Source organism: Sinohyriopsis cumingii, chromosome 15 (genome assembly GCF_028554795.1).
Source record: "Sinohyriopsis cumingii isolate HCF-2022 chromosome 15, ASM2855479v2, whole genome shotgun sequence".
Taxonomy (NCBI): Eukaryota; Metazoa; Mollusca; class Bivalvia; order Unionida; family Unionidae; genus Sinohyriopsis; species Sinohyriopsis cumingii.
The window spans coordinates 56233813-56254161 of NC_142975.1; the positions used below are offsets into that span (position 1 = coordinate 56233813).

At 40.1% G+C, this 20349-nt stretch overlaps 1 long non-coding RNA gene across 2 annotated transcripts in view; it reads left to right on the forward strand.

Annotated features, from left to right (window-relative positions):
* LOC149781839 (uncharacterized) overlaps positions 1-18734 on the forward strand; it is a 43788-nt gene extending 25054 nt beyond the window's left edge. Inside the window, exons 2-3 of one of the 2 annotated variants that reach the window (XR_016414800.1) lie at positions 12287-13692; positions 16216-18734. This is a non-coding gene — a long non-coding RNA (uncharacterized LOC149781839). Of the gene's footprint in view, positions 1-12286 lie in introns of both variants that reach the window. The other variant, XR_016414799.1, reaches the window with a different exon arrangement.
* The last annotated feature ends 1615 nt before the right edge of the window (positions 18735-20349 follow it).

Here is a 20349-nt window from a genome sequence, read left to right on the forward strand (position 1 = left end):
TGACGAAATGTTCACAGTATATATGCTTAATAACGAATTGCTTGCTGACTTTGTGTCACCTGAATACCCGATTTTATTCATCTCTTCTTGCAATTGGACGTTCAGGATTTCGACCTGGAAAGTGTTTTGAGTTTCAGCGATGTTTTTGATTTGTGTAGGTTACATCATTTCCACCAGAACCACTTCCCAATGGGCTTCGTGATCCAATTGGATGGCCTGAGGTAATTTGGCCGTGTTACAACACAAACAGTTGTTCGGAAATACTTCCATGGAACTGTCGCTGGGTAACGTTAAGTAAAATTGGTCATTGTTGTTCATAATTCCATAGTTCTGCTGTCCGACGGGTCACTGCAAGGCAGAGTAGTGTATCCGCCCAAAATGTTGTCGGGGTGGTGACTGCTGTAGTGGTGACTGACGTTGGATGCAAGACTCCCGTTGTTTCTGTTCGAGGAGTATTTCAGGGAAGGATTGGAAAGAAGGTAACCGATGCAGCTGCTCCTTGTTGTAAACTCAAATTGGCGATGGCAGCAACGATGACAAAATACACCACAAAGATTTGGCAGAAAAAGACAATTTGTGTTTTGGCACACGTTCTCCACACCACACCGATACTGGTTGCTTTTGTAGATCTTGCAGAGAAGAACTGGGTGAAGGAGTGGTCGCAGTTTTAGTGGCAGCTGAGGCTGTGTTGAAGGACATGTAGGTCACTTCTTTTTATAGTCGATGACTTGCGAAGCGTCGATCCCAGAATCAAAACTGGGTGGATATCCTTTCCAACGTACTTTGACGTCTTTGACACTTCGTTTTCCCACTTTTCAGGTTCTTTTTTCGAGAATGCTTTCGATGTCGTACACTTCATCTGCTTTTCTGGTCACACGTTGTAACTCGGGCAATTAAAACGTTCCTTTTAGCACTTCCCTGTTCATGTCTTCCAATTTATAGACGGTAGGATGACGGCCACGCACTCTCCATTGACACGAACTAATTCAATGGTCCAGTTGGGTAAGTAACCTTTGTCGAAAGTTCGTTTGTTTTGTCAAAGCGCACCCAATCTCCTGCTGTCAACATTCCACCTTTCTTGGGGACAGTCACCGTCGGGGAAGTACTAAACAGGCGCTCAAAAACGGTCACTTCGTTGTCTGCAGTTACTTTGTGGGGGGGGGGGCATGTCCGATGCTCAGATGGTAAGATCGGTTGTACGCTTCGACCAGGTGCGGTAAGACTTTGATGGACTTGAGAGTGTAGTGATGCGTAAAATATTTCCACATGCGTTCTTTCAAGGTACGTTAAAAACGTTCCACGATGGTGTCTTTGATTCGGGATTCTCGGTGGAGAAGAAATGAATGTCACGTTTCTTTAATTCTCTTTGGAAAGCTTGGTTCAGAAATTTGGTGCCTTTGTCGGTGACGACCACTTTGTTTTAACGCCAGTTTGAGGGCTCGCACTAACTCACTGCTCGATTTGGAAGTCCATGGCACGACCCAGGCAAATTTGGAAAAGACGTCGATGACACAAAGCAAATATTTGTAGCCACGATTGTAGGTGGCCAAATGAGAGACATCGGCTAAATCGGCTTGCCATTGATGATTGATGCCCTCCACTCGGGTGCGACTTCTGGAAACTTTTCGTCCAATGGGTTTGTGTAAAATGTACGTGGCCTGTTCATGTAACCATCGTTGCACTTGAGGTAAACGGAGACTTTTCAGACGGGTATTGGCAGCACGATACAATTTCTGAAATCCTCCGAATCCTGCAGGATGGGATGGGTCGTTGTAAATGAAAGCTAACACCTGCTCCATATTTGTTAATAAGTCGCCTACTCTTCACTAATGCTACTTTTTTTTTCTTGTGGTGTTTTCCTGGATTGTAATGCTGTGCGTGTGCGGCGAGCGATAGGTGTCGAGGAGAAGAAGGATAGCTTAAAAGGGGTAATCGGTTCTTGTTTCTCTTTTGTCTTCATCTTTCTTTACTCTTCTGTGGAAGAACGGGTGGCATCATCTTTTTAAGCCATCCAATTCTGAATGTAGGTGTTGTTGTTAACTTGCGTACTTTTTCTGGTAAAGTTTGAAACTCTTCTGCTTCTCCTTTTTCTGTTTTGGCCACTGGGGGTAGTAGTGGTGCACTTTCTGGTGAAGGAGTTGCAGTCGATGCAATAGTTGACCAGACCTTTGCGACTTTCTGTTTCGGACAAGTCGTTGCGATCCATCAACGATTGCAATTCGTGTTGTAACTGGGACATCTCTGTCGAATGAGGATTGAGAGTCAAATGAGGGGTCCGTTGCTCTTGCTAACAATGCTATCCCATCCATCGTTTGCAAGACAGTAAAGGCAGTTTTCATCCTTCTATTCGATTCTAAAGGTCACGTCTGAGATCGTTTGACTCCAGATGTTCCTTTTATCTTCTTGGTCCTGTTATCTTGGACCCATGGGTAAAACACCACCAACAGTCCTCCCAGAATAGCTTCCGCTATTCCTTTTCCAAGAGGTCCTAAACAAGGCTACGCGTTTGACCATCATCTTTTTCTTTTCACGGATGTGTATTTTCTTTGGGACTATTTGGCGACGAACGTGTCAGTATTTGGCTAAGCATTCTTTCTGGTGTTTAGACAAAGGTATGGTTCATTTCAAGACATTCAGATAACATTCGCTCACTGTATCGATGACATCTTTGAAGGCTGTTTGAATGAGTTGTTTTCGCATGGTTGAAGGAGCTTTGGACAGAACAGATAACATGACCCAATGTTTGGCTAAACGAGGAGGAAGTCCTTTTCTTTAATTTCCTTTTTTAGCCAGGGAGTAGTGTGCACTTCTTTTAGGGGACATCGTTTTGGTTCAGAAGCAAAAAAAAAACACTGCCGACCTTTCTTGGACTTTGATTTTGGGGACAGGTACTTTATGAGCTGATACTGCAGCTAAAGAGGAGGAGGGTGTCGCCACTGAAGAAGTTCCTGGAGACGAGTGTTTCCATTATTTCATCAAATGAGGAAGAACGGGTGTCAAATTTGGCATTTTCTGTCGTTTCTACGAAATTTCGTGATTATGGGCTGGATTTATGTGCCAATTCTACATTAAGTACATCGGATTTCAGTGGCGACGGAGCAGTGTACTGTTGACATCTGCAAGTGTTTTTCTGTTCTGCCATTGAATGTTTGAAATCATAATGTGGGGAAAATATGAAGACTTTCAATTGCAATGATCAAAAAGACGCTATCGAATATAATATTGATTTCACTTTGAGTGCTGTAAGGAGGATGTAATTGCACTTGGAATATGATCGGAATTACATTACAATTTCGAAATGCATAATCAAGCTTGAGAACCCATCATATGGCTCATATAATTCGGATTTACAGAACTAAGAAAGTACATTTTGAGACAATTCAGGATGTAAAACTGTAAGTATATTATTTGCCATTCTAATTACCGGCTAAAGAAGACGGTTTATGTCTTGTCACTTGGATGTTATTTGTAAGGACCCTGTCTGGCGTCTATAGCTTGCCTAAATCCGAAACAGTGTATGAAAAAGGTTAACGCGAAATGTGCCAAAGCTAATGCGAAATGTGCCAAACCAGCTGGTATGTGTCAGTTCACGAAACATTTGCTTTAGTTCATTCAGTTGGTTTACTTCATCCACAGACAAATAAAATAAATCAAAAGTGCTGGAGTCTGCATCCATTGTTAGTTTACAAAAAAAGTAGTTATTTTATTCACGTGAGTTCAATATCAATTCTGACAATACAAAGTTAATAAGTGTACTTTCGGCACAGAGATGATTGTACTCCAGTGGTGAATCTAAATGGTTTAGTAACTTGCACATCACAACACTCCGTTCAAAAGTTTCCTCTTGAAAGATTTTGGTAATCCTTTAACTCTTCTTCTGGAATTCGTTGCAGTATGTCTACCTTGTAGTAAAATTAATGAGTCACAACAAACCAATCCTTCTCGCCCACGTCTAGTTTAACAATGTCTGACCATTGGAACACTTTCATCGGAATCAATCCTCTTATAGCATTCAGGTACCAGTGGTTTAAACATCGGTGAAGTGACGGATCCATTTGTTCTTTGCGATGGGCTTGTATTTTGACCAACACTCGGTAAATGCGTTCTCTCAACTCCACGGGCAAACCACGAATGTTTTCTTGTAAAATATCCATCCAGAGATTACTAAGGTCCCACTAAAGGTAGGTAGTGACGATCCGGAGACCATCGAGCATGTTCTAGGTAAGCGTAATCTTTCTGTTCCCACTGGTAAAATGACCGCAACTGAAATACTTGACTTTATCCCCTTCTCCCAAGTAGAAAAATCCGGCTCTGGCTAATTCTTCGCGGGTAGGCCCTCCCAGATATTTAGGCCATTTACCTTGGAACGTTTGCAATCGACTTTTAAAGTTTTCAGGCAAACGCACAGGTTACCAATATCCGTCTTTCACAGTCTCATTTCGATGAGGGTACGGTGAAATACGGTGAAATCCGCAGGAGTATGCTCAGGGTTGGATGACATTCACAGGGTGGTAGCTGCATGGTTTCACGTAGAGGATGACACTGACAATGAAAACCAGTAAAGTGATACGGTACTCTGTAATGAGTGGCATCGCTTTCGCATCGGTCAGGTTTGACACGCACAACATCACTTTCCATGGTAGGTGTAGTGGATGTAGTAGTCATAGCAAACTTCCCATGATGTGGTACTGAATCGCTGAGGCCACAGCGTACGGCATCACTCTCATCATAAGGCACAGTACTGCACTCCACTTGAGAATCCCCGAACTTGAATTATGTCTGCTTAAAAGTATTCATCTTTCTCGCTTGGTTTTTGTAGTTACAATGAACTATCAGTCTTGGACGTTTTTCCCTTTTTATATGCTGACCAATATCGATGTGTCCGTAAGGCAAAGTGAAGTAATTCGGAAGCCGCACTCGCTTTCTGGTACACGATTTGATAGACTTTTCCCAAAGGTCGACTGACGATTTGGTGTGTGGGTAAACATACAATCTAGCGCGGTTCTCAGGTGGTGACTATACAGTTTCCATCCTGTTCAGACTGCAAGTACGCCAAAGTTCACCACTCAGCTGGTGCTATAATTCAGAATCAATCTTTTCACTTGACATTCCGTGTACACTTCTCTGTTTTTGTCCCGGTATTCGTAGCCGTAATTTTTAGGACCGCCACTCGCAAAACTTAGAATCTTGTCGTCGGGGTACTCGTCCGTCACGGCTCCTAAACGGTCTTCTTCGATGTCAGGGTGCCGGTGACCCAGCCGATCGATGTAGATGCTACTGTCCGTGTCAAAATACAGGACACGATCTCCTAACAGTTCTAAAACTTTGTACAATTTTAAGCGAGCATGGGTTGTCATGTAAGCCGCAATGATGACATTTCCAAAATTCGTCAGCTTCTACAAAGTCCAGTTCTTCTGCGTAATTGACTGGGATCAAGTCCTCATGAAGGACGTCCAAGTGTTTCATGTGTTTGGTTTTGTCGTGAATCATCTGGAAGTAGCAGAAAGGATCGAACAAATACTTCGTCTTGGGTAAACATGGTCATTGTGCCATTTTACACCACAAGCAATTTGACATCACATAGGCAAACGATCGCCTTCCTTCGTTTTTCTCCACGTGGTCTAAAGTGATGTCTTCCTGCTCCCAATATTTCTCTTTGAATTTCTTTTGGTCTTCGGGAGTGCGGTACCAGGAAGGATAGCCGCTGGCTTCTTGTTTCAGTTTTAAAAAGGCATCCGCGTAGTCTGCGAAAATACCTTTCAGAGTTTGGTCGCCCTTGTGGTACTGTTCTGTTTTGGGAAAGTGGTAAATTTCGTACACTTCTAACAGTTGGTATCCAAGGTCCAGAACTTTGAACAATTCCACGCTGACCCACGTTCCTGTCAGGGCGCATTCTTCATTGGTGTGCTGATAAGGCTGGCCTTGATTGCACATTTCGTCACAAGTACGGCATAAGGGAAACGCCGGTGTTCCTTGGCAATGGTGACGTAAAACGAGATGGTACAAGTCCGTGGGAAGCATGATTTTGCACTTGATCAATCCTTCGTATTGTCGAATGTTTTCCACGTCTATGTGTTCGGTCAGCATTTGCGGGTGCCCTGCGAGAAAGTGACAATATCTGCACACGTATCGATACAGCAAACACACGTCTAAGTATTTGATTTCTTCTCCTTTCTCCTCGTCAGCTTGGTACAGCAAACATGTGGCATTAGTCCGTCCTTCTTACAAACTGTCCCGTGGGTTCAGAGGGTCCACCAACTTTCCACGATATGTTTAAACTCGGGATCGGTTTTCAAACGGTGATCGTACTCGTGTTCCCACATTTCTACTATTTGGTATCCTTGCTGTTCTAACTTAAAGCGTCGCTGACAAGTAGACTGGTACAAGTCTTCCATGGTACGTTGTAAAAACTTATTTTTAGTGTCACGTTTAGGGTAGCAGATGGGACATCCGTGAAATAAGCACCCGTTAAACTCGTAGACGATCCTATGGTTTTCTAGGTCCAAACCATCCACCGAATACCTTCCGTTGGTCTTTTCGCCTCCTTCGTTTCGGGCGTGCTGGATCCATTTGTCTTCCTTGTCACATAAGTAATGTAGCCAACGTAGGGCTTTGACCGAGTATTGACGTTTGACAAAATTCGTCGTTTTAGGGTTTATAACAGCCATTGTGTTTTCGGGCGCGAATCGTTGCCGGTACGCTAAGGAACACGCTTTGGCAATGGTGCATGCTTCTTTCAAAGGATTGATCCCTCCATGCTCCATGAATAATTCTCGAAATTGTCCACAGCAACGCCGTAAAATGTCCAAGTCGAAACGACAATACTTTATCATTTCTTCCTGAAAATCGAAAGGGTCCGAGGCATGAGTGTGGTACCAAGTGTAGAAGCTTCTCGTTGTTCGGTGCGTATATTGTCGGGGTCGTAGTAATGAGCCTCAGGCAAATATGGTAGAATGGCATGTTGATTGCCTTTGGTATTAAAAAAGTGCGGTAATAGCCTTTGGCCATTTCTGTCATTCCAAACGTTTTAGGCATTCGGCTCAATGGCATGGCCAAGTAACTCATCGAATCTTTAAACTGCGTGCGCCTTGTCATTATTGCTACGTATGACTTGTTCACAAGTAGGGCACAATCTCAGGAGATGACAAGCACTTTGCTTTGAACCCTGCGTCTTCAGATGTTGTTGGTAACAGGCAGGGCTAACAAAAGTGCGCTGACAAGCAGGGCAATTGAACTCGTTCGTGTTCTACATCCAGACAGGGTTTAAAAGCCAAACGTCCTGAGCATTTCGATCCACAATGCATGTGTTGCTGTCGATTGTTATAGACATAGTCACATTTCTCACAGTAATAACAGTATCCCAGGAATGCGGCGACACTGGTGATGTCATCGAAATGATCATCGTGATAATAGATTTTCCGTGAATGTATTTTCCATCTTTGAAATATTTGCCTCGAAACAACAGAGGCCCGCGCATTTCTTAAGGGTGCACTTTCAAGGTGTAGCGTGGAGCTAGGACATCTTGCAAGTTTTGCATTTCAGGAATGCCACACGGTGTGTCTTTGGATAGCCTCGCTTGCTGTAACAGTAGTTCTATTTCTCTTCGTTGTTTGGCTTGGTTAGATTTTTGAATAGTTTGCCAGGCTCTTTTCCATTCTACCGTGTGTTGAGGGTTGTTGATTCGGAGGCGTCCACCAATAACACCTCTTTGCGTCCTGTCCCTTGGGGAGGAGACACGTGGGTCATGAACAGTGTCGCTTTTCCATCGGCGATGTGAAAATTGTCGTTGGATTGTTGCACGTGTTGAATCTTGTCGATGACTTTGGAAGTTATCAATTCTGCTGGGCTGCTAAACTCGATCCAAACGGGGGACTTCAAACTGTCGTGATGAATGGAAGTCTCAAGTGATAGTCTTCTTTGGCTTGACATTGACGTTTCAGTGTGGTTAACAAAGAATCCCACACCTCGGTTACAAACCCCTCTGCTTTCTCCAACGGTATTTCGGACTTGAAATCTTTAAACATCACCGTCAAAGTGTAAGCCGTGGTTCTAAATTTTCTAGAGGAGCGCTTTTCCGTCGCTCGAATGTGGTAGTAGTTTTGAGGGGTTAATGGTGGTGGACTTTGGTTGGGTGTAGAATCTCTGGGTCTGGATTCTGGCTCACTCATGTCATCTTCAAAATCGCTGGCATGAATTTGATCCAAGACATCAGCTACTGTGCGAGGTGATAAGTCACGTTTCTGCCTCTTACTTTCTTCTCCCTTCTCCACGAAATAATGCGATCGTTTCATCTTGACTGCAAACAGTCAAATGACTACATTTTAAACGCCATGGGTCCCTTTATATCCATGTCAGACCAGTGAATATATAAAGGGTCAATGTCTTCCCTTCCAGTATTCATTTTACTTTCAAATCGACCAGAAAGATGGAAGAGCCAACATAGCTCAAACTTCTGATCAGAGCTTTGCGAGGTGTCATATGAAAGTTTTCTTCAGACAAACCGACGGACTACTCCCCCTCCTTTCGAGATAAAAGTCACGATACTTGCTATATATGTAAGAAGAAAGGTCATTGGGCTACAGAGTGTCCAGACCGTCAAAAAAGCAAGACAGGTTTCAGAAGAGACAAAAGTCAAAATACCTGTTATCATTGTCAAGAGAAAGGACATTGGTATTCATAATGCCCTAAGAAACATCAGGAGCAAGAGGGAGAGAGGGATTCCGAACAGTAAAATGATGAGGTATCCATGCCCCAGAAAAGAATTCAGACACGTACAGAAACAGCAAAAGAGAAGAAAAGAAGACGATGGGAAAGGGAGAAAGACGAGGAGGAAAACCTGTGAAAGTGAAGAAATTTATTTTTAAAAAAACAGAGAGTGAACAAAGACAGAAGAAGTCTATGAACTTTTCAAGTGTTGTGTTGTGATATTGGATTGTAAAATTTGTATAACAATAAACCAGACAGAAAACGTAAGTGTCTCTTGGTTTTTATTTTTTTAAATATGGACCTACTCTCACACACTCACTCACACACGTATATCATGGGCAAAATAAAAGGGATTTTGAGTTTTAATTGATTTTGGTAGAACGATTGCTATCTCTTTTTGAGAAAGATGAGTGGCCTTGAAAGGACCGTTGGGTGTTGTTTTTCTTTTTAAAACGACATACGTGTCTCTTGGTTTGAATAAAAACTCAGGAATGGGACGTAATCATCTTTAACTGTCTTAAGCCTTTGCCACGGCCAAGGACTACTTCTGGACTGGCCCCTGTCGATGATGATTTGGTAGCAATCACTATGGTGGGTATCTTAAGTGTAGTAATAGGGTTGAGTGGTTTGGCTCCGGAAGGTCTTTTTCTCTTGGGTCGTATTAAAGAAGTCTGATACATTTGTTTCAGACTCCTTTACTCTGCTAAAATGTCTAAAAGTACCGTCACCGTTTGACTTTATCTGTCCTCCTTCTCTCCTAGACCTTGTTTCTTCTCTGCTGTTTGTTCTTCCTGTCGTTTCCTTCTTGTCTCTTCTTCTTCTCGCTGTTGCTGCTTCTTTCTGCTGTTGTAAAAATTTCTCCAATTCATCTTTCTGTCTCTGTTTAAAATCCTCAACGTGTGGTAAGGAAAGAGAAGGTGGAGAAGGTGCTGGTACCGGAACAAATTCTTGCTAAGAAGAGAGAAAATCCACTAAATCCCAATTAATATTGGTCTCTTCTCGAAGTTGGCCTGTGTTGACTTTGGTAGCCGCTGCTCTGCCATCGTTTCTAGTCTCCACGGCCGGTGCACCCCAATTCATCGTCTTCTTAGTTTCCGTCATGTTTGAAAACTCTGTCGCATTGAGTCAATGCGCACAGACGCTATCGCATCTATATAGGGAATGTGACGTCACAGGCAGCTCTCTTCCGATTGGAAGACATACTCCGTATTGTGACTGAATATTGTAACGCGTATTGGGATTGGTGAAAAAACTCAATCCGTTTCGAGCCGCTCTTCCACTATAAATAACAGTGGTTCACTTCATTCCCTTCGCCTGTTCTCGTCACAAGATGTGGATTAACGTTGAATCATCTACCCTCGTATCGTCGATGCTGTCCCGTTCGGACTTACTCATGTATGTCAGATCATCATGGACAATCATCCGGATCACCGACACGAGCGTTTGGAGAAGAATCTAAGGCTGTCTGAAGATAGTCCTCATCTGCGGTCCAGAAGTCAGAAGACGTGTGAGGAAGAGAGGAAGATCCTATGCGTTGCCCTTATATTAACCGAATAGTGTTAACAAATATACTTAACTCGTGACTTCCTATCCGTTTCGTTTAAAAACTAGATCTCTGACATAGCGGAGATCTGACCGATACCAATGCTCTATTGACATTCGTGAACGGGAAAAACGTGATTCAAAATATATCCTCTCTCTCTCTCTCTCTCTCACTCTCTCTCTCTCTCTCTCTCCACTTCCTATAAATTAATGGGCACAACAATAACCGCTTTCGTATGTCAAGATGTTCATGGCAAACCTCGAGCAAATGTTCTTCAATGAGGTCCCCTCTAGACCTTTAGCTAGCGCAGATTCACTGGCTACATAGAATCGAAAGGGACTAAAGCGGGCGACAATTCAAATTATTTGTTGAAATCGCCAATAACTTCCATCCTACGAGTAAATTTATGTCAGGGTTATCAAACAAGTCCAACATCTTTTTGGATAATCAAATTACCCTCTTGGAGAGGAACATAGACACGAAACTGTATTCTAAGCCACATGATTCTCAACAGTATCTACTCGCAACTAATTGCCACAACCAGCACGTAATAAAACATGTCATTGGGCATGTGCGTTCAGACCAAATTATACTCTAATCAGGCCACCGGTAAAAGAGACTCCGAGAGTACAAGGAACACATCAGAAAGAGAACATACAGAAATAACTACATAGAGGAGGCTATTAGCAAAACTCGATTTCTCGATAGAGGAGCCCTCCTGAAATATAAAACCAAGAGAACCAATAAACGCGTCACATTCATGGTTACTTTCCACACCGACGGAACAAATTTACAACAAACAGATCATTTGGAAACAGTCACCAGATTCAATCCTCCGAATGTCTGAAGGCCATATTTCAAGAAGTTCCTATCTTTTGTGTACCGCTGAACTAAAACTTTGAAGGGCCATCTAATACGGACTATGGTAACTTCAAACAAGACCGTGTATTTAGGCACATATTACTGCAAAGACAAGTGTTGCCTAATTTGCCAAAACATGTCCGAGACCAAATCGCCCAAAAGGTAGACGATAGCAGATAGGTTCGCAATCAATCAGAAGTTAGGATGTGGAACCAAAAATGTAATCTATCTTCTAATATGCTAGATCTGAGCCACTCAATATGATTTCAGAAAATGAAAGAGTAACCACAAGAGCCACATCAGCAACCAATTCAAGGTGGACTATGCAACCTCTGCATCTGGACTCGGCATTTAGTCGAGTCCCTTGAGATGTTAAAGACTGAATCTAACATGGGGCGAACCGATATAGAACGCACACGTAAGGAACGACCCTGTGTACCACAACTAAAAACTCACGGGGAGTTCGGCCTGAATGAAAACGTTTAACGTTCCTAAAGCATGTTTTTTTTATTTAAGCAACATTCTTTTTATGGTAGATTTGCAGCATTTAGAAATTTAAATGCCTTTCAAACTAGAATGATTTTTACGCCACCCCACCCCACTCCAATTGGCCACTTTATGCTAAGTGCAATTTTAACAGAAATCGTTTCAAGGTTTTGTCTTCTTTAGCAACGACGGACGTATTTCAAGGCCAGTTGACATAAGTTGTACAAATTTTAAAGTTCTGTTTCCCGAATGCTTTCTGTGAATTTTATTCAGCGGTTGTGTTGAAGACAAATAACTTGTTGTTTTTTTCTTCGGTAATATATGTCGTATTTGACGGTGAATCGGCATCATTTGTAAAAATATTAAAAGGTATTCATGCCAGATGATTTATGTCAAGTTTGGTCAAACACCTGTTAGCGGTTTTGGAAAAGGAGTTGTTTTAATGTTTTAGTATTTTTAGTTTTAGTGACCATATTAGAGGGTAAATCACTGTCATCTCTTCAAGCATGAAATGCCCTTATGCCCGGATGCATTGCGCCTAGTATGGCTGAACCCTTGTTAGGAGGCTTTCTGAGCAAATATTGAAATGATTAATCTGGCGACGGATTATTTTTTTTATTTTTATATTTAAATAATGGCGGCAATATTTGATTACAAATCAGCTAAAACCCTCAAATGACGCTTTTTCAGGATGCTGTAAACGGAGTTATGCCAGGATGCTCTGTGCCATTTATGGTTAAAAGTCGAAGTCGAAGAAGTTTGAAATACTATTTAGAGACGATTGCCGGACGAAGGAAGACGCGTTCCGCATGACAGACGAAGATCTACACCATAAGCATAGTTGGCCTTTCAGCCACATGAGCTAAAAGAGAATTATAAACCAGAGTATAGTCTTGAACAGAAATAATGATGTAACTGGGCCTTAGCGTCAGGGAGCGTCGTGGTAAGTTGTTATTGCTGTAACTGGGCCTTAGCGTCAGTGAGCGTCGTGGTAAGTTGTTATTTCAATCTTTTATGCACTGAATATAGGTACAATAAGATTACATTTTTGCAATAACTGTGCTAGATATGGATGAAGGAGGGCTACATTTTCTATGGTGTCATTAACTTTAGTAAATTCCGTGTAAAATGAGGCTTAAAGAAGAGTAAAGCTTGTGGTGGCAACGACTTTTAGAGGCAAGCGAGAGCTCCACAGCTGGAGAAGTTTAGATTACCAATAGTTATAAAATGTAGAAGTCAGTCCGACTCACATAACTGAACTGATTGGAAGACATTTAAAGAAATTCTCAAGAAGATTTATATCAGTTTGTAGAAAATGCAATTTCGAAATATTATTATATATTAATTGTCAGGTTCAAATTCTGATTGTAGCCTCATTTTCGTAGACTATTAGTGGCGTAGAAGTAGTTCTAAAATTCGTTTTATCATTATATTGATTTTTAGCGTGTACATACAGTATTTTGAGGAAGAACAACACATTATGAATAATTACAGAAAACCTGTCAGACTAATACTGCTGTTTTGGGAGTAGTATGGTCTGTCCTGATGTAACTGTATTCTTGCCAGGCGTGTTTCAAGTCAGTTCAGCTGGACATGTTCCTTCTAACAGACAAAACAGGATGTTTCTGAAACAGATTTAAATTAGCGACCACATTTTAATAATGTCCCGTGTTCTTTAATCTTTGAGCTCTTGTCATCGAGAACATTAAATCAATTATGTATATCCATGACAAACATTATTGAAATTTACTATCGTCAATATAGTTTGCGATGTTGATGTACTTTTTCTTATTTCCAGAGTAAGAAGAGCCCAAATGCAAACATCTTGGCACATGATTGTATGATGAGATAGATCAGGGTATAAAACGTTCATTCAATAAATACAATTCTAGTGGTTGTTGCTAAGCCTCGGCAACCTGTACAGTTATGTTACGACCTCTTAAAGGACAAGAAAAAAGTACTTGACGACTCTTCTATCATCTCTGCTGTCAATAAAAGAGACTATTTTAAGAGTGAGTCGCTAAGTTCTCTATTGAGCGGAAACAAAATGTTGCCGATGCAAGTGAAAATGAGACAACCTACTGTCTCCGTATCAGGTATTTTACAATACTAAAACTAGTATTTTAAAACTGTTATACACAAACTATATGACATGCAGAGTTTAAAGTTTGTTTTCAGCCCATTATTTTTCAAGTAAAAAGGAATTTATTCATGTTGTTAATACGAAACTGACTCGGATGTCTTGTCACAGCTTTCCCTGCTATACTCAGGCTTCTTTCACTAGCAACAGACATGAACTGAATACATTGATTGAAACTTTCTTGTCAAAGAAGTCAGGGTTGTGTATGGAAATGAGGTCTGTGTCCAGCTGTTTAGGACATTAAAATTTATCTAGTTCAATAAGTCTTCCAGTGGAATCAGTGATGGCTACATTTTGACCGTCAAGGTCAAGCTGCAAATTTGCTGCCATCCACCTTGAAGACTAAAGCATCAGATAGTCGCACTCTGAATTCGGATAATCACCTTTTTGCACGTTTGGGGAGAAAGAATATTAAAGGAGAGCAATTTAATATTTTTAATACATGTTGTATTCAAAACAGGTTTACACTACTACGTGATTACATTTTCATTAAACATTACCAAGAACTTGAACTGTGTTTTTAAATTTGATGTACGTAAATGAAATCAACTGAATAGATGGGAAAATATTGAAATACAAACAAAAACAAACTTTTATTACGTGTAATTTATTTTTATAGCAAAAACATAAGAACACCTGCAATAATAAATGCGTAATAATTACCTTTCAAATGAGTACTAACAAACTACAACAAGTTATTTAACTGAAACAATTACTCAGCTAAATATATTATTGTAATCATCACTAAAATAAAATAAAATATCAAAAGTAACTGCAACTGACAAAAAATACACGTACGGTTCTTAACTGTCAGCTATCAAATGTTAAAGCAACGTGGTGGTGATAGTGTAGGGACCAAGTTTACTTTGTGTACTTTTACTGAAATTTAAGCATTCTAAATCTACGGGGTTTTTTTACAGTTTTTTTCCCACAATTAACTCAAGCTGATATTAGTTTTTATTTTTATTTTACACGAGTAAGTATACAAACTCAATAAAGCATATCATTGGCGTGGGGATAGAATGGGTGTAGTTCGGGTAAAGTATAAATTACAACACTATTATAACCCGATCGTTTATCACTTTGTTATCGACTTGGGACGTACCATGACCGGACACTAGTCTGAGCACGAGACACCCTTGATAGCATATAGATAGTCAGGTCAAATGATAACTTAGGTTAAAATAATGCAACCATTTTTTTCTATCCTTGTTCACCTTGAAATTAATAAGATGTGTTGTAGATATACCATTATCGTGACCACTCCTGTCCGTCCGTATGTCAGTTTGTCTGTTAATATGCTCTTCTTGTAACCTTGATTCCATCTACACCAATTAATTTAGATTGCTCATATAGGGTATAACGTTTCAACAGAATGAGTGGCTACAACAAAAGTGTATGATCATAAATGCAGCCCCGAAGGTGGTTGATGGTGTGGTTAAAGTTATATAAGTGAAACAAAAATAGAAACAAGAATATTTTTTATTTGTTATGGACTGAATCAGGTTTTAAAGCATATCCACATATGGAATTGTTTTCCCATATTGCTACCTCGTCTGCAAACAATGATAGTTATGTTACATGATTTTCAAAAACCAAGCAATCACAGTGTTAACAATGCCTCCTTGTGTCACAGGCGAGGCAAACACTATAGAGGTTTGTGGTCTCTATGGTTTAATCGCCATTTTCAGCACGTGATCGGCTCAACATGGCGGTCAATATATTAGGTTTACGAGAAAACCCAGGAAGAACCACCGATTCACGGGGAGCAGCTGGTAAGCTTTCTCACATTAATGCTCACGTCGGCTGAATCTGAAACTCGAAGCCACGCTCACAGATATGAGATGCTCATGATCTGTAAATGCCAGTGCCTTGCACCACTCAGTCACTCGGGGTCCTGTGGGGCCCCGAGTGGCCGAGTGGTCTAAAGCGCTCTCTGTTACGGATCACTGCCATCTCACCTCTGTCTGCGTGGGTTCGAGTCTAGGATTCGGCCAATGTGGGCATGTGAGAAAGCTTGCCAGTAGCTTCTCGTGGGTCGGTGGTTCTTCTGGGTTTTCCCCGGGTTCTTCCTCCACCATTAATACTGGCCGCAGTGCATGGCCTATCGTGTGCTGAAAAATGGCGTTAAACCCCACAACAACAACAACACTCGGGGTCCCCAAACACTACTGAGGGTAAGTAGCGAAGTCGGGCACAAAACAGTCGCCGTAAGTTTTTGAACATTCTGGATTCACAAAGCGAGATATAGCTATCCAAATTTAGCGTTTCTATCAATTAGCAGGATATTAAAAAGAGACACAAGTAAGCATGTTATGACTCAATTGTCCTCGTTCAAAACTATAACATGCAAGAACATAATAGTGCTATTTCAGAAATGCATACCGTATTTATCCATGAATTGCACGCAATTAGCTATCCACAACATACAACAAATTATACCAGAGCATAATGCGAAAGTCTTTGCTTTTATTTTAAGCTATCATGTGCGTGCTGACACATTCTGAGACAGAAAATCTGGTTTACGCTGTTAGCAGTCTGTGATAGTTATAAGGACAAAGAGAACTTTGTTGACTGATATAGTGTAAGAATTTGTATTCTAATTTTTAAAAAAATTTTAAAATACTTATTTATTGATTGTATTCAGATGATTTATTCTTATATCATGTAATCTTCCATGGAAGGAAATAAAGATGATGATGATTATGATTATGATGATGATGATGACTATTTTTAAATCTAATGTTATTGATTGTTTCTTTGGTTTGTGACAGCTCATGAATGCATGAAGGATATTTCGTGCCGAGGCAACTGAACCAATGTGCTTTATCCAGATAAACACTGCGATTACTAAAACGACCCAGTTTTGGCAGGTTTCGAACTCGCATGTTGCTGTTGGCGAATCCGGCACCTAACAACGTAACCACCGCGGCTCCTCTCTACATTAATAGTCTGAACTACAGAACAATGATTAAAGAGAAATAATACAGCAGACGCTTCTGTATCGCACATTTAACTCATATTTAAAAAAGAGAAAATTCAAAGTGAGGTGGGTGGGAGGGGTGGGGTGTAAGGGTGCAAATTTATGTCGATCTGTAAAAAAAAAAATTTAAAACCACACTAATTTGGGCCAGAGAACAAGTATCAAGTTTTATGGGGACAGGTGCTTGTTAATTTGCTATACTGCAGTGATTTCTGTGTGTGTCGGGAGAGAAAGTGATTCTTAATAAAGCCTTCGTTTGTTTAGCAGCCAGACAGACTCTTTAGAAAAAGTTACCTTCGATCTTTGTATCGAAATGCCAGAAGCTGAAATTTCCCAGGATCATTTGCTTGGAAATCTAGAAGTCAGGCTGACCGCAATTTTGAATCATATTTATAAAAGGGGGTAAATATATTTAATCATGATTGGTTACGCTAAATAATGGGCGTGTTTCTCACACGCAGTTTCCTAGCTTAAATATTGCCACCATCGAAAAGTCTAATCAGACTGCATTTTTCCTGCAAGAGTGAAAATATAAGAGACTCTGAGACAACGAGGTAGAATTTAGAAGAAATTCTCTTTTAAAACATTTGTCAAAGGGACCGGATATCGAGAAAGTCGTCGGACACGATTCGGCGGTAGCAGCGAATAAAGCTTGAAAACACAAGGTTTTTGTGTCAATCTCATGTAATTCGGTGTTACCAATATAACGATTTGCTTGAATTTATTTGCTAATATTTGCATTCATTTTGTGTTTAATTTCGTAGATCAGTATTCTTGATACGAGTATAACTGTGTTGAGTTCATCTATCTGAATTCGTACAATCATCTTCCTTTTTATAAGTTTGACTAATTGTTTGAATTTGTCGTCTTGATTGTTATAGGAATCTAAGAATTTCATGCATTACTTTAGTTGATATGAGGTACGAGTATCCGTTTGAATTCACCGATCTTAGATGATTTCATGTATGCTAAAGACTCAAATCTCAAATTTGTGTTTCGCTTAAAATAACGAATTCAAGCATGTAAGGAATTTCATCCATTCATTTGTGTAATGGAGACGAGAACGGAACTGTTATGTCTCGTGTGCTGTTAATGTGAGTCAGGATGGAATAGTCATTAAGAAGTACATTAATGTTATGAAACTATGTTTGTTTATGGTCTACCATGTTTAGCTTGACCAGACAGCCTTTGGTATCTTTAATGAATTCCGATAGAACGATATCTGACATAACGAAAGAGGAGTAATAGTCTATTCCCATTAGAATAACTGACAGAAGATTTAGGTTGCTTCTCTGGTGTGTTTTTTTTTTGAAAGGGGTCATAGCTCCACTGACGCATCCACGTACCTACGGATCTAAGTATCAACGTATCTACGTACTGACATATCCACTTACCCACACAAAGTTTGAGGGCCGAAAAGAGGCGAGACAGTAGGGAGGTTGGAGAAGGGAAAAGCGAAAGGACCTACAGGAACCACCACAGTGAAGTTGGACTAGACTGGAAAAAGCAGGTTATGAAGTTGTACAAGGCAATGACTTCGATTGTTCACTCGATTATTTGATGAACCAATTCTATCATTTAAAACAGATCGGCTATTGATATAAATATATTTGTTTGAAATTCGCTAAAAGATTTCTTTCAAAAAGAAGCGTATCTTCCTAATGTAATGTATTATCACAGTTGTTTATGTAATTAATATTATTGTTATTATTATTTTTTCATATACTGGGTTCGTGTCATTCTATTCTATATATCTGCTCAGATCTCTATTTATTCCACCTATAAGTTTCACACTTTATATTAATATTTACTCGATCCGGGCAATAACACCGAGGGCGATCATCTCATAGATAAAGAGAACCGAACAAAGCGGACACCTTGTAAGAAGGTACAATCCGCCAATCAAAACCACCACCAGGAGGACCTCTACAGGGGGCATATCTAAATCTCATCAAGTGATATATGAAAACGAAACCCGGAAATAGGATCTCTTCTTTATCAGTGGAATAAATTGAATGACAATTACACATGTCTTAAACTTTGTTACTCTATTAATAACTTGATGCATGTGAATTATAGTGTAAGCTTCTTGTACAGTAACTTACCATGAAAGCCCGAATCTCTATTCATCGTTACGATAAACTCCAAACCTCCATCTCTGGGCTAAATGTTAGGGAACACATTATACCAAGAACTCCAAACCTCCATCTCTGTGCTAAGCGTTAGAGAACACATATTATGATAAGTTCACAACCTCCATCCCGGTGCGAAAGGTTTGGGACTTCATATGAAACTTGTATATATAAAACTTCAATCACGGTGTGATGTTTTATATCTTTGTCATCTTCAGTCCGATTGTTGCATAACATTGTTTTAAGTGGTGGTATAGACTGAATAGCACATACCTGTATATAGAGAAGCATATATTTGGAAAGTCTCTGAGGCACGAAAATTCAGAAAATTGATCGTCTCTTTTTATATGATTAAATCGATTTTCGGGACGATTTTCTAAATAAATAACGTGTGGCCGTGAATTAAGAATTAGGATCCCCCCAAGCCTAATACTGCTCACGTGTCTTTTGTCTATTTTTACAAAACAAATGTATGAGTGCATAATGTATGAATAACACAATGAAACAATATGTTCGTAAAAGTAGATATTTGTTCGAACCGAATTGACGAAGAAGTAAATGACAGATGTCACGTGTCATGCATGATGCCTTCTTAATTTGGACAAAGCTTTAATAATTTTAATAATTAAAATGTTATTCCACTCTTTTATGCGTTGAATATTAGCAACGTAAGAAACATTTACCATAACTGTGCTAGATATTTAGTCTCAAGGTCTAATTTTCCATGATGTCCTTGACTTTTGCGAATTCCGTGTAAAATGAGGTTCAAACAAAGTAAGCTTTTTTTGCAAGAAAGTGTCATATTTCAGCTGGTGATTGCAATAGTGTTTCGAGGGAAGTGAGAGCTCCACATGTGAAGCAGTTTTAATTACCGATAGCTATAAAATGCAGAAGTCAGTCCTATTCAAATTACCGAACAAATTAGAAGACATACAAAAATGTCTCTAGAAGGTTAACATCCATATTTAATTTATTTTCTTTCCCGAAATTTATTATATGCTAATTTCTGTCAGGTTCTTTGTCGTAGACCGTTAGTTGCGTATAGGTAGTTGTAAAATTCATTTTTATCATTAAGTTGATTTCCGGCTTCTCCATTCAATATTTGGAGGAAGAACATCAAACTGTGAATATTTACAGTAAACCAGCCAATCCAATACTGCTGAACCGAGAGCATCAGCTCAGTCCTGGAGAAACTGTACTATTGCCAAGCGAGTTTCAAGTCAGTAGAACTCTGCATGATCATGGGACTTCCTACTGACCCCATATCAGTATTTAACAATTTGCCAAAAACACCCCAGTACAGCTGACAATAGTTTACTATTTTAAAACAGAGTGGAGGTTAGAGGCAAAACCACATTAAGTAGTTTTAATGAGAACAGGTCCAAACGTACCCAAACTGAAACGTACCAAAGTCAAAACCTACCCAAACCGATACGTACCCAAGTCAAAGTGTACTAAATTCAAAACATACCCACGCTCGCTTTAAATAATGACGTAA